Genomic DNA, 14,702 nt, shown 5'->3' on the forward strand with positions numbered 1-14,702 from the left:
CCTACTGGGGATTTTCTGGTTCTAAGTCATGTATGCAGAAGCCCCTGAGGTACCAGTACAGTTGAAACCTCTGAGAAGTGACCCCCGTTTTAAAAACTACACCCCTTAAGCAATTCATCTAGAGGCTTAGTGAGCATTTTGACCGGAGACATACACCACATAAAGTGTAATGTGGGTTCTCACAGATATGGCAATACCCTACATGTGGCTGTTATCAGCTGCCTGGGCACACAGCAGGGCTCAGAAGGGAAAGATGAGGGGGATAAGCTGTGCGGAGGGCATCAGGGTAAGTAAAACTGGGGTAGATTAAAAATCAAGGGATGTATGATCAATTTTAAAACACTTTCATACAGAGCTCTGGTTATTTGGGACACGTGTCACATTGATATATTGTGTCATCCATTATCGCCTCTTATAGCAGACTTTGCACCTCTTTTGACTTTTTCCCTTCTTGCCAGTTTGGGGAACTTCTCCTGGAAAGTGTTGCCCTGGTACGATGCGTGTGGCCTCGCTTCTAGAAGTACTGGGTGCCCCCCCTTCAGGTCCCTTAAGATTAGTTTCTTGATAACCACCTCTTGAAATTCCAGGAAAGTTCCCCTCTGGCCTGCACATCGACGTAGCACGTAACACATTGTACAATGCCATCTGTATGATGTGCACAAACAGCTTCTTATACCACACCTCATGGCGCTGTAGGGCTTCAGGACTTGATCTGACAAGTCCACCCCTCCCATGTACCTATTGTAGTCCAGGATGCAGTCTGGTTTGAGGGTCTCTGTACTGGTACCTCGTAGAGGTACATGGGTACTGGTGTGGCATCTCTCTTGTCTTGTACGTGACACACAATATGTTGCTGCTAGATTGTGCCCTTCTCTCACCCCTTCTGAGTGTTTGCCCAAGCAGAGTCTTAGGAAGGCCTCTCAGATTTCTTCTAGCAGTGCCGCATGCCGCAGGATTTCTGGAAGCGAGGCAGTTGAAGAGTGGGACGCTGGTATAAAAATTATCCAGGTAGAGGTGGTAACCCTGGTCCAGCAGTGGGTGCACCAAATCCCACACAATTTTTGCATTAACTCCCAGTAAGGGGGGGGACGACATTCTGGGGGCTGAATACTGGTGTCCTTCCATTCATATATCCTAAATCTGTAGGTATACCCTGATTCACTCTCGCACAGCTTATACATCTTCACGCCATACCTTGCCCTCTTACTCGGCAGGTACTGGCGGAATTGAAGCCCCCCTTTAAAATGTACCAAGGACTCATCAATAGAAATACACTTCTCGGGGGTGAATGCTTGGGAAAACCGGGCACTGGCACGGTCTAATAGGGGTCTCCGTTTATACAAACAGTCAAAACTGGCGTCATCTCAGGGTGGGCACGGCTCATTATCAGTATAATGTTAGAAGCAAAGTATTGCCTCATTTTTATTTTTTTTTAGGTTCCAGTTCAGTTCTGAAGTTGCTTTGAGGAGCCTATATATTAGAAACTCCCATCAAACACCCCATTTTAGAAACTATTAACCCTTTAGGTGTTTCACAGGAATTTAGAGCAAAGTAGAGGTGAAATTTACATATTTTTTTTTTGTCAGAAAATCCTTTTTATTTCATTTTTTTCTGTAACACAAAAGGTTTTATCAGAGAAACGCAACTCAATACTTATTGCCCAGATTCTGAAGTTTTGAGAAATATCCCACATGTGGCCCTAGTGCGGTAATGGACTGAAGCACCGGCCTCCGAAGCAAAGGAGGACCTAGAGGATTATGAGCCCTCCTTTTTATTAGGAACCATGTACGGTTTGAAGAGGTCTTGTGGTGCCAAAACAGTGGAAACCCCCCAAAAGTGACCCCATTTCGGAAACTAGACCCCTTGAGGAATCCATTGTAGTTTTCTTGGGGTGCATGCGGCTTTTTGATCAGTTTTTGTTCTTTTTTTAAGTGGCGTGGTGACTAAAAAACAGCAATTCTACTATTGTTTTTTATTAATTTTTTTTTACAGCGTTCACCGTGCGCTATAAATGACATTCACTTTATTCTGCGGGGCGATACGATTACGGTGACACCAGATGTTTATAGTTTTTTTTATGTCTTATGGTGTTTGCACAATAAAATACTTTTTGTAATAAATCATTTTCTTTTTGTGTTACCTTATTCTAAGAGCCAGAACTTTTTTATTTTTCCATCAATAAAGCCGTGCGAGGACTTGATTTTTGCGTAGCGAACTGTAGTTTCGATCAGGACCATTTTTAGGTACATGCGACTTTTTGATTTCTTTTTATTCAATTTTTTGCGAGGTGAAGTGACCAAACAATTGTGATTCTGGTACAGTTTATTATTATTTTCTTTTATGGCGTTCACCGTGCGGGATAAATAACAAAATACTTTTGTAGTTCAGGCCGTTACGGACGCGGCGATACCAATTATGTATAGTTTTATTTTTTTTTAAACTTATTTTCTTATTTTTGCACAACTTTTTTTTTACTTATTTTTACTTTGTACCACTAGGGGACTTGGGGGCAGGAGGCCATGATCGCTATTCTAATACACTGCACTACATGCGTAGTGCAGTGTATTAGAGCTGTCAGCTACTCACTGACAGCAAGCATAGTAGGTCCTGACACTGTCAGGACCCACTAGGCTTCCGTCGATGGCGTAGCCGGAGTCCATTGTTAGGACTCTGGTTGCCATAGCCACCATCGCCGGCCGCTATCATGTAGCGGGCCGTCGATGGCGGTTTAACCCCTAAGAAGCCGCGTTCGCTATTGAATGCGGCTTCTGAGGAGTTAATCTGCGGGGACCACTGCGATCGGTCCCTGCACACTGAGCTGTGATAGCCTGCTGTCGGAAACAGCAGCTATCACAGATCATGAACGCGCCGCTCGAACGGCACCGTGTTTCAGCCATGACATACTATTATGTCATGGAGCGCAAACGATGCAGTTACCATGACATAATAGTATGTCCTGAAGCGTTAAGGGGTTAAGGTGAATTTGATGACCTTGCTGCTGCACGCCTCTTTTATTTGAGATGTCCCCTAATATAAAACAAAGCATTCCATTAGGCGGTGTGTCGGACCCTTATTCAGCTGACTGATGTCTCTGATTTGATTCTCAGTTAAACGGCTACAATATTTTTATTTGTTGGTCTTTGACGTTTTCTATTATTAATGCTTTTGCTTTTTCAGCATTTTTAGGCTTATATCTTGGAAAAAAAAATGTTAAAAAAAATATGCATTTTGCTCTAACTAATTTTATCTAGCAATAAAGTGTTACCCTAAATTAGACTTTTTATTGGGACCGTCATTGTCTACCATAAATTTATTTGTGTCAATGGCAATGATTGTGGTGGGGGGGTGTTATGTGTAATTAGTTATTTTTTAACCTTTTTATTTTAACCCCTTAAGGACGCAGCCACATTTGGACAATATAACACAGCCTCATTTTTTAAATCTGACGTGTATGTGGTAATAACTTGGGAATGCTTTTACCTATCCAAGCGATTCTGAGATTGTTTTCTCGTGACATATTGTACTTTAATACAAAAAGAAAGGATTTGATCCAGCGCTGCAGTGATGTACTTTAAAAAGGAACGTATTCCCACTTTTATTGGTATCAAAAAAGACTTGTTAAAATGTCAATAACAGGCTTGGCGTCAAGGCAGTATTCGGTAGGTGTAATGGGCCTACGCGTTTCAAGCACGGCTGGTGCTCTTAGTCATGGCATTCATTCACTCCTAGGAGTGAATGAATGCCATGACTAAGAGCACCAGCCGTGCTTGAAACGCGTAGGCCCATTACACCTACCGAATACTGCCTTGACGCCAAGCCTGTTATTGACATTTTAACAAGTCTTTTTTGATACCAATAAAAGTGGGAATACGTTCCTTTTTAAAGTACATCACTGCAGCGCTGGATCAAATCCTTTCTTTTTGTACCATTGCCTACCGTGGACCGTTGCGGAGATCCGGGCGAAGCAGGACTGTCAGGAGGCGAGCTGGTGAGCTGGAGGTTTCCTCCCCCTGTATTATATTGTACTTTAAGTTAGTGAAAAAATTTGGTCGATATATTCAATATTTTTATGTGAAAAACACCAAAATTTAGAGAAAAGTTGCAAAAAATTAGCATTTTCTAAATTCAAATGTATCTGCTTGTAAGACAGATAGTTATACCACACAAAATAGTCACTAGCTACAATTTCCCATATGTCTACTTTAGATTGGCATTGTTTTTTGAACATCCTTTTATTTTTCTAGGACGTTACAAGGCTTATAAATTTAACAGCAATTTCTCAAATTTTCAAGAAAATTTCAAAAGCCTATTTTGTTAGGGACCAGTTCAGTTCTGAAGTGGCTTTGAGGGCCTTATATATTAGGAACCACAACAAATCACCCCATTTTAAAAACTGCACCCCTTGAAGTATTAAAAACAGCATTTAGAAAGTTTCTTAACCCTTTATGCGTTTCACAGGAATTAAAGCAAAGTGGAAGGGAAATGTGCAAATGTAATTTTTTTTTTTGCAGAAATACCATTTTAGGCAATTTTTCCTGTAATACTGAAGTTTATTTTTACCAGAGAAACACAACTGAATATTTATTGACCTGATTCTGAAGTTTTTAGAAATATTCCACATGTGGCCCTAGTGCGCTACTGGACAAAAAAAAGCCCCAGAAGCAAAGGAGTACCTAGAGGATTTTTGGGCCTTCCTTTTATTAAATTATATTTCAGGCACCATGTCAGGTTAGAAGAGGTCTTGTGGTGCCGAAACAAAGGAAACCCCACAAAAGTGACTCCATTAGGGAAACTACACCCTTTGAGGAATTCATCTAGGGGTGTAGAGAGCATTTTGTCCCCACAGGTGTTTCATAGATTTCATTTGAATTGGGCAGTGAAAATGTAAAAATTACATTATTTTCCAATAAGATGTAGCTTTGTCAGGTCCGTATTTCAGGGTATCTTCCTTTCCCCTGTTATTTAACACCGAATAACCACCTCTGTAAACTGAAAGCTGAAGGGATGCCTGGAAAGAAGTAAACAAGCCAAAGATGTTGGTACACAGCTTTCCCAAATCAGACAGGAAGCAAACTAACTTTATTCAGAACAAAGAAACACAGGAAAAGACACATGCCTCCTCCCTAGGGATGTGGGAGTGCCCAAGCCCCCACCGGCTTCTCAGCTGCAAGTTCTCAGACTCACTCTTCTTGCATTCCAGGGGGCGGTGTCTTCCATAGGTGTGTCCGACATGAACAAAGAACTTATTATATATCAGTATATTACACAAAGAACTGAAATGTATATACATATGTGTGAGGATAATATTTTTGCAAAATTGAGTAGGGAGTAGGGAGTAGGGGGAAGAGGAAAGATGTGGTCTAGAGATGAATTAATATATAACTTTTATTGATATGGTATGTGTGAGTGACCCCCAAACTCACATACCCTTGGCTTTGAATGGTATAGTGTGGTAATGTATTGAGTAATTAAACTGTCACTATGGCTCCATTGTCGTCCACAAATCACTGAGCTGTGGGTATTAGTTGAAGCTGCAGGTGGAATAGAGTGGAGTCAATGCGCTGATATATGTAGCATTGTATCAGTCTCAGGAGCCTAGGTTGTGCTAGATGGCAGGCTGAAATTGTCTTTGCTGCACTGTTGTCACGACAGGCAGCAAAGTAAATGTGTTCAAATTGGCCCTGCAATACATGTAATATTTTTGCAAACAATATACATGGTAATGATCCCTGACAGTCCCCCCTAAAAATATTATTACTCTATCCCGGAGTCTGGACTATCAACCTACCACCGACCACTCGAACCAGGCGGGTAGGGGTTTTGATTTTTTCACCAGCTTGAGACGAGCTACTCCTGATGAGTAACCCCCCTTTGTACCTGGACTTCCAAGGTTTCGGAGTGGTCCTAACTTTCCCTATTCTCCTCAGGATGGTTGTCTTGGTAAAATCTACAAACCGCTGCTGGTTGTAATATATATATATATATATATATATATATATATATATAATTAATCCAGTCTACATTTTTGCTAATGTTAATAATTGTCGCACTGTCACTTACTGTCCTAAGGGACTTTTACCCCTGCAGATATAACAGGTCATGGGCAGCACAGTGACCTTCACTTCACACCTTCACATAAACTCCTCAGATTGTAATTTGCAGCACCGTGGCATATTTGCACACATTATAATTATAAACCTCAGACATTATAAACAATAGGGCCTCAACTAATAGCATGAGATTGGTGATAGCATTATGTTATCACCCTCAGGTTTCGGGTCCCATCAGTTCATTGCCAGTCCTGTACATCATCGTCCCCTTCTTCTCCTGTCTTCTGCTCTTCACTGACTGTCACCCTCAGGGTAACCCATACAATTGTGGAGTCAGACTACGTTGGTGTCCAGTGGGGGAGTTATTATTACCCCCTCCTAGCCACTTACTTATCAAAACACTTGATACTGCTGACGGAGTCACTCAGGTCTTTGATCTTTACTTTGATCTTTGCTGATGTCATCAGGACTTGGTTTGGTCCTTCTCATCTGTCAGACACCGTCTCCTTTAGTTTACGTCACCAGGCTGTACATAGCACCTCATACTGTGAGCCTGGGGTGAGATCCCACGTAGGCGGATTAGTGGAGTTGTATTGTAACTACCACAAACCCTCCGCATCTGTACTCTTCCTCTGGCAAGTTACTTGTCTGGGCGGCCGCTTAGAATTGTGACACTGCCGTCAGTTCATGATAAACGCGTTGTACTGGCTCAGGCTGTGCCTGCCGTATCTCCGTGATGGAGTTCATCGTGTTAAAAGTCTTTTAGTTCATATTTACTGGCACTTGCTGGGGACCCCCAACTCTTGTCAATTGTTAAAATAAATACTAATCTGGTGATAACATCATCCGCATACACTATAAACGTTGTTCTAAGTACATACAATAATGTCAGGCCCCTAAATGACATCAAAAACCTTTATATAAGGAAAAACTTCTCTGTTACAATGGACATGGCGCCTAGAAGATGTGTGATTACTGGGTACATTTCATTTGCACTTGGTGATACTCTTTCAGCAGGATTTGTACCTTGATCTCAGCTGATTGCCTAGAACATCTTCTACCCACAGAAATATACACAGATTCCACATGTTTATCTGACAAGTGTCTTAAACCAACTTTTCTTACTCTAATCTGGTTCGTTCTACCTGGGAAGGCCTCTCAAGGTCGGTTCTCTTTGTGTGTGGCGGGTATGATAAGGTTGGCACCAGTCTGCCAGGACTGTTCTGTAGGCAAATCAAACAGCTCTAACAGAATTTAGCAGCAACAGCTGTAAAACCTGGGACATACCAATTAGATCTTACCACGTCAATCCTTGCAGTCTTGGGGCATATGTGAGGTCATACACCATCAATACAAGTGCTATCAAGAATGCATTGGGCGCTACCGGTTTACCTTCCTTTATCCGTCCACATTCTGTTAGAATCTGGTTCTTACGCCTTCCGCTCCCAGTTGGACTCTTCCTGTGAAGAACAAGCTTTTCATCGCATAATCAGTAATTGATCTTAATCAGATAATTAACTTGAAGAAAAACATTAACAATGACAGATTTATTTTAAACGTTCACACTGGTCAGTAACTAAAACTGATACCTACAAACTGATTCTTCTTCTTTATATATATCTATACATACACATATACACAGCACAGAATTCTCTGCTCTAAAATTTCCCTTTCACAACAACAACAAAAATAAACAAATAAAAATGTTTTCGAATGGGAATATTCCGCTTCTGTACCTTTTATCTGACACATCCAACAGTCCAATGCTGAGGCTGGTCTAGAACTTTACATAAAACTTAACCTCCGTATTTAATATTCCCACAACACTTCTTAAATACAGTTATTAAACAAACTAACTTTGGGATAACCCTGTTCCCCTGTCACTTACACACAACGTCTGCAGTGGGGAAGATACTGGCTGGGCTTCAGGCCCCCCTGAGAACAGGTCTACACACACGAGCACATTGTCATACACTTCTTCCTCGGGTAGTTGTATGTTCTGCAGTCGGTGGGATGGGTAATCTGGCCGGGCTGCACTTTTCACAGGTACCTTTGCTGTTTTACCTATGACATGCCGTGCGCACATCATGCCGGCTGCTACAAACCTAGCGGTGGCATTATTGTATCCAGGGACAAGCCAATTTACTGACAACTGACTGCACATACCCTTGTCAGTTCTGTCTTCTCTTGCTCTCTCAATTGGCTTACCCGATGATCCAATAAAGTTCCTACTACCAATGGGCCCATAATTGTGGGCGATGCCAAAAGCGTACCTAGAGTCAGTGTAAATGTCGGCCGTCTTACCTTCTGCCAGGTTACAGCCTCAGCGAGCACCTCCAGCTCCGCTCCTTGAGATGAACAAGAAGGTGAGAGTGGTTTCTGGGTAATTTACCTGGTGCCTTGTATCCTGTCTTGCACATACTGTATGAAGTATTTCTACATTACAAATTTACATTAAAAACCCACGTCACATATAGATAGAACATTTCAAAGGGGTGGCGTCTTCATCCTCTAAAATAAAACCAAATGTTATACACTTCTCCACACTCCTCTGATAATCCAGAACACTTTGAGAATCTCACTTTTATCACGTTCTGCAAATACTTGATTAATACAAAAACAAATAAAAATATATTACTGAAATCTGGCATAAAATAAACAATGTTCAGACAATTTTTTGTTTTGCCTTCTCCCCCATCTAAATCTGTAAAGACTCATCTGTGAGTGACCCCACACCTCTTGTGTAAATTTGCTGGAGGGGGAGGGTCTTTTACACATTACCTCATATTGGGTGGAGACTACAGAACAGCATACCCAGTGCCATATTCACCGTTCTGGAAAGATTTGGAACCATCTACACAGAAAAACCTCACCATTTAGGTTACTCTTCTACACATTTCATCTGGATTACTCATTGGGGTCTCAATTGTACCTGATCAGTTCCTTCACCATTCCCCCTTTTGTGGACTCTGCGAAAGTAATGTAGCAGAGTTCAAAACTACATCTCAACATAACAAAGTCGGGCACTAGTTTAACCCCCTGTACTGTACAACAGCTTGAAACAAAAATGACTTTTTCCTGACAAATACATTTTATCTTTACAATGACATAACTCATGTGTGAAATCAAAAACAAAACAATTGTAGTTAGTTATTCAATAAAACAGAAAATATTATATCTGATAACATTAATTACTGCAAACCAATAAACTGTATATAAAAATAGGGAACGGTGGGGGGCACATACATTTTCAAAACCCTGTGTCTCACAGTATCTATAGTTTAATACATCTGAATTAACATCAAAACACATTAAATCTGATCACATCATAACACATAAATATTGTAACTTTTATAAACAACAGCGCATGCGCAAAGAGAAGAAATGTATTTAGGTTTGTAGACATTACTGATATACATCTAAAAGCAGTGCATATTGAAATCCTTTTGTCTGCAGACTGCACCCAGTCAGCCACCCCCCTCCTCCTCCCAAACGCAGCATACTACAGGGGGGGGGGGGTCACACACTCATTCCTCACAGCTTCTAGTCTCACAATCTTAACCCTTTCAATGCCGGCAAAACAACATACGTATCTGCAATCATTCATCACACTATTGTATAGGAATTATCTACGTTCAAAACATCAAACACATAATCTGTAACAGTCCAATCTGTCGGCCACCATCTCTATATTATGATGACGTGTTGTTTCATCAGTGAACAGCGTCCCGCACACTAGAATGGAACCTAAAATAGAAAAGACACTGCAGCATGTGTTACAAATGACAAAATTAACAAGGCGATTATTTCATACTGAGTTGGTTGGGCCGGGCGTGGTCACATCAGGGGCAGGGGGGTTTCCTGCCCACAATGAGGACACACTCAACATGAGGTACGGACGCCATTACCGGGCGTTGGCTGGTCCTGTGTTTTCTAATACATATAACATACAATACCTTTCTTATTCCTAACTTCCTCTTCTGCAAATCCCTCTAAAGCACTTTCCATCAACTTACTACCTTTCAACTTCCCTTTGTTCTCCAGAATACCTTTTGCCCAATCTCCGGCTTGCAGCCGCCCTCCTCTATGGATTCCACACACTTCCATCAATTTCTTCATTTTACGGACGATCCTGGAGATTTGAATATGGACTGTAAACCATCCATTCTAACAGTCTATATTATACACGTAATTTATATAACAATTTTCGATCTGCAACTCTTGGTCTGGCCGGAAATATTACAATTTCGCAGTCTGCAACACTAAGTCTCGCCGAAATAGTACAATCTCTAGTCTGCAATGTATTTATTACATCTCGCTACGATATAACAATCTTTATCTAGACTCTCTGGCCTCGCTGGAAATATTAACATTTCGCAGTCTACAGCTCTCCGGTCTGTTATATTTTCTATCTAGTCCCTAATTACCCAGAGGATGATTAGTCGGGCGCGACTAAGGTCTCACAGGTTTGCGACCTCACAGCGGAAAATATCGCCTCTGTCGCCTGAGATAATCCAGGAAATCAACAAAAGGGTTCTACAGATCGCCACAAGACTGTCCACTAACACAGAAAAGTCGAAGATTTATAAAATCAACTGACTTACCGTGCTTAGTATGGAGATGATCAGACTCTTTCAGTGGGCAAGTTTGAGTCCTCTGTTTCACCCTGTGATTGTCGATTGTCCGGATTTTGATATTTCCACGAGTGAGGCCCCACGTTCGGGCGCCAAATGTCAGGTCCGTATTTCAGGGTATCTTCCTTTCCCCTGTTATTTCACACCGAATAACCACCTCTGTAAATTGAAAGCTGAAGGCATGCCTGGAAAGAAGTAAACCAGCCAAAGATGTTGGTACACAGCTTTCCCAAATCAGACAAGAAGCAAACTAACTTTATTCAGAACAAAGAAACACAGGAAAAGACACATGCCTCCTCCCTAGGGATGTGGGAGTGCCCAAGCCCCCACCGGCTTCTCAGCTGCAAGTTCTCAGACTCACTCTTCTTGCATTCCAGGGGGCGGTGTCTTCCATAGGTGTGTCCGACATGAACAAAGAACTTATTATATATCAGTATACTACACAAAGAACTGAAATGTATATACATATGTGTGATGATAATATTTTTGCAAAAAATATACATGGTAATGATCCCTGACAGCTTTACCTCAAAATTCTTATTTTTTTCAACAAATAAATGAGGAAAAGCACCCCAACATTTGTAAAGCAACTTCTCCAGCGTACGGAAATACCAAACATGTGGTCATAAACTGCTGTTTTGGCAAGCAGCAGGACTTGGAAGAGAAGGCACGCCATTTAGCTTTTGGAGTGCTGGATTGATTTCTCTGCACCATGTCGCATTTGTAAAGGTGCCAGTGCAGTGGAAGCCCCCCAAAAGTCACTCCATTTGGGAAACTACACCCCTCAAGGAATTTTTCAAGTGGTATAGTGAGCAGTTTGACCCCATAGGTGTTTCATACACTGGGCAGTAAAATAATAAAATTTAGATTTTTTCAAATAAAATGTTGCTTTAGCCCCAAATTCATAATTTTCACAAGGGGTTAAAGGAGAAAAAGCACCCACAGTTTGTTACGCAATTTCTCCTGAATACGGCAATACCCCATTTGTGGAGATAAACTGCTGTTTGAGCACGTGGCGGGGCTCAAAAGGTAAAGAGCACCATGCAACATCTGAGGCCTACTACGATGGCATTTACTGCCCTGTGTCATGAAAACAGAGGCTCTGTGTGTCAAAACATTAGAAACCCAGAAAAGTGACCCCATTTAGGAAACTAAACCCCTCAAAGAATTCATCTACCGGTATAGTGAGAAGATTTAGATTGTAATGTAACACCTTTCAAGGTATTCATCTAGGGGTATAGTGAGAATTTTTAATTTGTGAAGTGACAACCCTCTAGGTATTCATCTAGGGGTATAATAAGAAATACTTTAATTTTAGTAAATAAGGAGGACAACCTGGAAAACCCGCAATGGAGGGAGAGGGAATGGCATGTCCTACTACCAACCTACCCACCATTCCATAAAATCCAGCCCAAAAAATAATTTGCAACCTAGGTGAGAGAGACACTCCCTCGGGTCCTTGGTATAGTGAGAATTTTTAGTTTTGTTTTAGGTGTTTTTTTACAAATTTTGAGTGATCAAATTTTAAATGGGGCTGGTCAGTAAAAAAATGAATAATTGGTCATGGCCAATATGGGAGACAGAAGAGGTGAATGAAGAATAAATAAATTAAAAATCCAATGAGGTATGATATATTTTGCACAGACTGGAATTTGTGGGACACGTCTCACATTGGTATGTGGTGTCCTTACGGATGCCTCGCTTGGTGCACACACTGCATTTTCTTGGGGGCTTCTGTTTTTTTTCAGTGGGTTGGATTTCTGTGGGGAAATGCTGACCGGGAATTATCCTGCTGACGGAAGAACCGGATGAACTGCCCTCCTCTTCCTGGTTACCAAATATCAGGGACTTGATGACCTCTTCCTGAAATTGCAGGAACGTATCCCCACTGCCGGCATATCTGTAGAGGACAAAGGCGTTGTCTGCTGCCATCTGTGTAAGATGCACAGACAGCTTTTTATACCATACCTTTGTCTTGCGCATGGCGTTGTATGGTTTTATGACCTGGTCAGACAGGTCAACGCCACCCATATATTTGTTGTACTCCTGTACGCAGAATAGTTTGGGAAATTGGGTGGTGGATCCGCGTACAGGGACAAGGCTGCCTCTGCTGTCATGAATGCTGGTCAGTATAAGGACGTCCCTTTTGTCCCTATACTTCAGGAGGAGCAGATTGTCGCTGCAGACAGCTCCGCTCTCTCCTAATTTTAGGATCTGACCCAGCAAAGTTTTGGGGAGGCCCTTCTGATTTTTGCGGATTGTTCCGCACGCCAAGGTGGATCTGGACGAGAGAACTTTTAACAATGGGACACTATTGTAAAAGTTGTCCAGATAAAGATGATATCCTTTGCCAAGTAAAGGATGGATAAGATCACATACGATCTTTCCACTAATTCCTAGGAAGGTGGGGCATTCTGGGGGATCTATTTGGGAGTCTTTCCCCTCATAGACCCTAAAAGAGTAGGTGTAACCGGTGGCACTTGCGCACAGCTTGTAGAGTTTTATGCCATACCGGGCTCTTTTATTGGGTAGATACTGCCTAAAGTGCAGTCTACCCTTGAAGCGCAGTCTACCCTTGAAGCTGACTAGTGATTCATCCACCGAAATATTTTGTTGGGGGGTATAAAGTTGGGAAAAATTTTGGGAGTAGTGGGCAATTAATGGTCTTATTTTATATAGCCTATCAAAATTTGGGTCCTGTGGGGGTGGACACTGACTATTGTAATTTTAATGCAGGAACTTTACGATGGCTTCGAATCGCTTCCCTGTAATTACTGTGCGGTAAAGGGGGGTGTTATATAAAATATCAGGGGACCAATAGTCTCTAATACTGGGCTTTTTTATGAGACCAAAACTTAAAAATATGCCCCAAAACTTCCGCAATTCAACTGGGTTTGTGGGGGTCCAATTTTGGCTTCTCCCGTAAAAAGAGTCGGGGTTCTGGGCGATAAACTGTTCCGCATAGATGTTGGTCTGCTGGACAATTAATTCTGAAAAAAAAGTTTCAAATAATCAATGGGGCTGAAACCCGTAATTTCAATTTGAATGCCTGAGGGGGCTGTAAATTCAGGAACCTGAGGGGTATAATTGTCCGCAGCTTCCCAGGTCAGCTCAGGCAGAGCAGGACCTACTGCTCTTCTGCGCCGACTGGGAGATGCAGACTCAGCGTCAATGGATGCAGAGGAAGGTGGAAGCACGAGCTGTGCTTCACCTTCACTCGCGCTGTCCGTATCGGAACACAGCATTTCATATGCTTCCTCGGCTGTGAAGACTCTTTTGGCCACACTAACGAACTCTTGCTACCTAACTAACAAACAAATTTTTTTTGTAACTTTTTTTTTCTTCATTTTTAAAAAAAATGTTTTAAAAAACTTTTATTTATCAAAAAATAAACCGCTACTCTCAACTGTGGAATGAGAACAGACCAGCGACCCTGCTGTATTCAATTAGTAAGGGTACCCTACCTAACAGGCAACTTGGGCAGTATCTAGGGACACAGCAGGGTGATGGCAACCGGGTACTGCGACAGGTGACAGATCACAGCACGGCAGAAGGACACTGTGGGGGACTGAAATGATATATATATATATATATATATATATATATATATTTTATTATTTTTTTTTATTAACCAGTGGGCACCAAAGGGGGTGATCACTGGTTAGTGGGCAGAAAAGTGGCAGATCGCTGGGTTTTTTGGTTCTTTTTTTCACAATCTTCACTGTATTTGTACTTGTCTCCGACTCTGACAAGCTCTCTGACAGGAATGAGCTTGTCAGAGACGGAGATGCCGGCAAACCACTGCTCCTGCGCTGTGATTGGCTGGACAATCACAGCTCGTGCCGGCACGGGACCACTCTGATTGGTCCTGTGCCGCGAGTCCTGCTCTATGACAGTTGCGATCGGGACGCTGTCACCATGTCTGTTGAGATGGTGACAGTTTGAAGCTTGGGCGTAACTGTACGCCCGAATGCGTTAAATCACTTTCATTCCAGACGTACAGTCACTCCCAATCGCG

The 14,702-nt window shown here is 42.0% G+C and overlaps 1 long non-coding RNA gene across 1 annotated transcript in view; it reads right to left on the minus strand.

Annotated features, from left to right (window-relative positions):
• Nucleotides 1-5,673: 5,673 nt before the first annotated feature.
• LOC142720088 (uncharacterized) overlaps nt 5,674-14,702 on the minus strand; it is a 61,993-nt gene continuing 52,964 nt past the window's right edge. Inside the window, exons 3-4 of the long non-coding RNA XR_012872927.1 lie at nt 10,655-10,869; nt 5,674-10,182 (exon numbers count right to left, since the gene is read on the minus strand). This is a non-coding gene — a long non-coding RNA (uncharacterized LOC142720088). The remainder of the gene's footprint in view (nt 10,183-10,654; nt 10,870-14,702) is intronic.

Source organism: Rhinoderma darwinii, unplaced genomic scaffold, assembly GCF_050947455.1.
Source record: "Rhinoderma darwinii isolate aRhiDar2 unplaced genomic scaffold, aRhiDar2.hap1 Scaffold_490, whole genome shotgun sequence".
Taxonomy (NCBI): domain Eukaryota; kingdom Metazoa; phylum Chordata; class Amphibia; order Anura; family Rhinodermatidae; genus Rhinoderma; species Rhinoderma darwinii.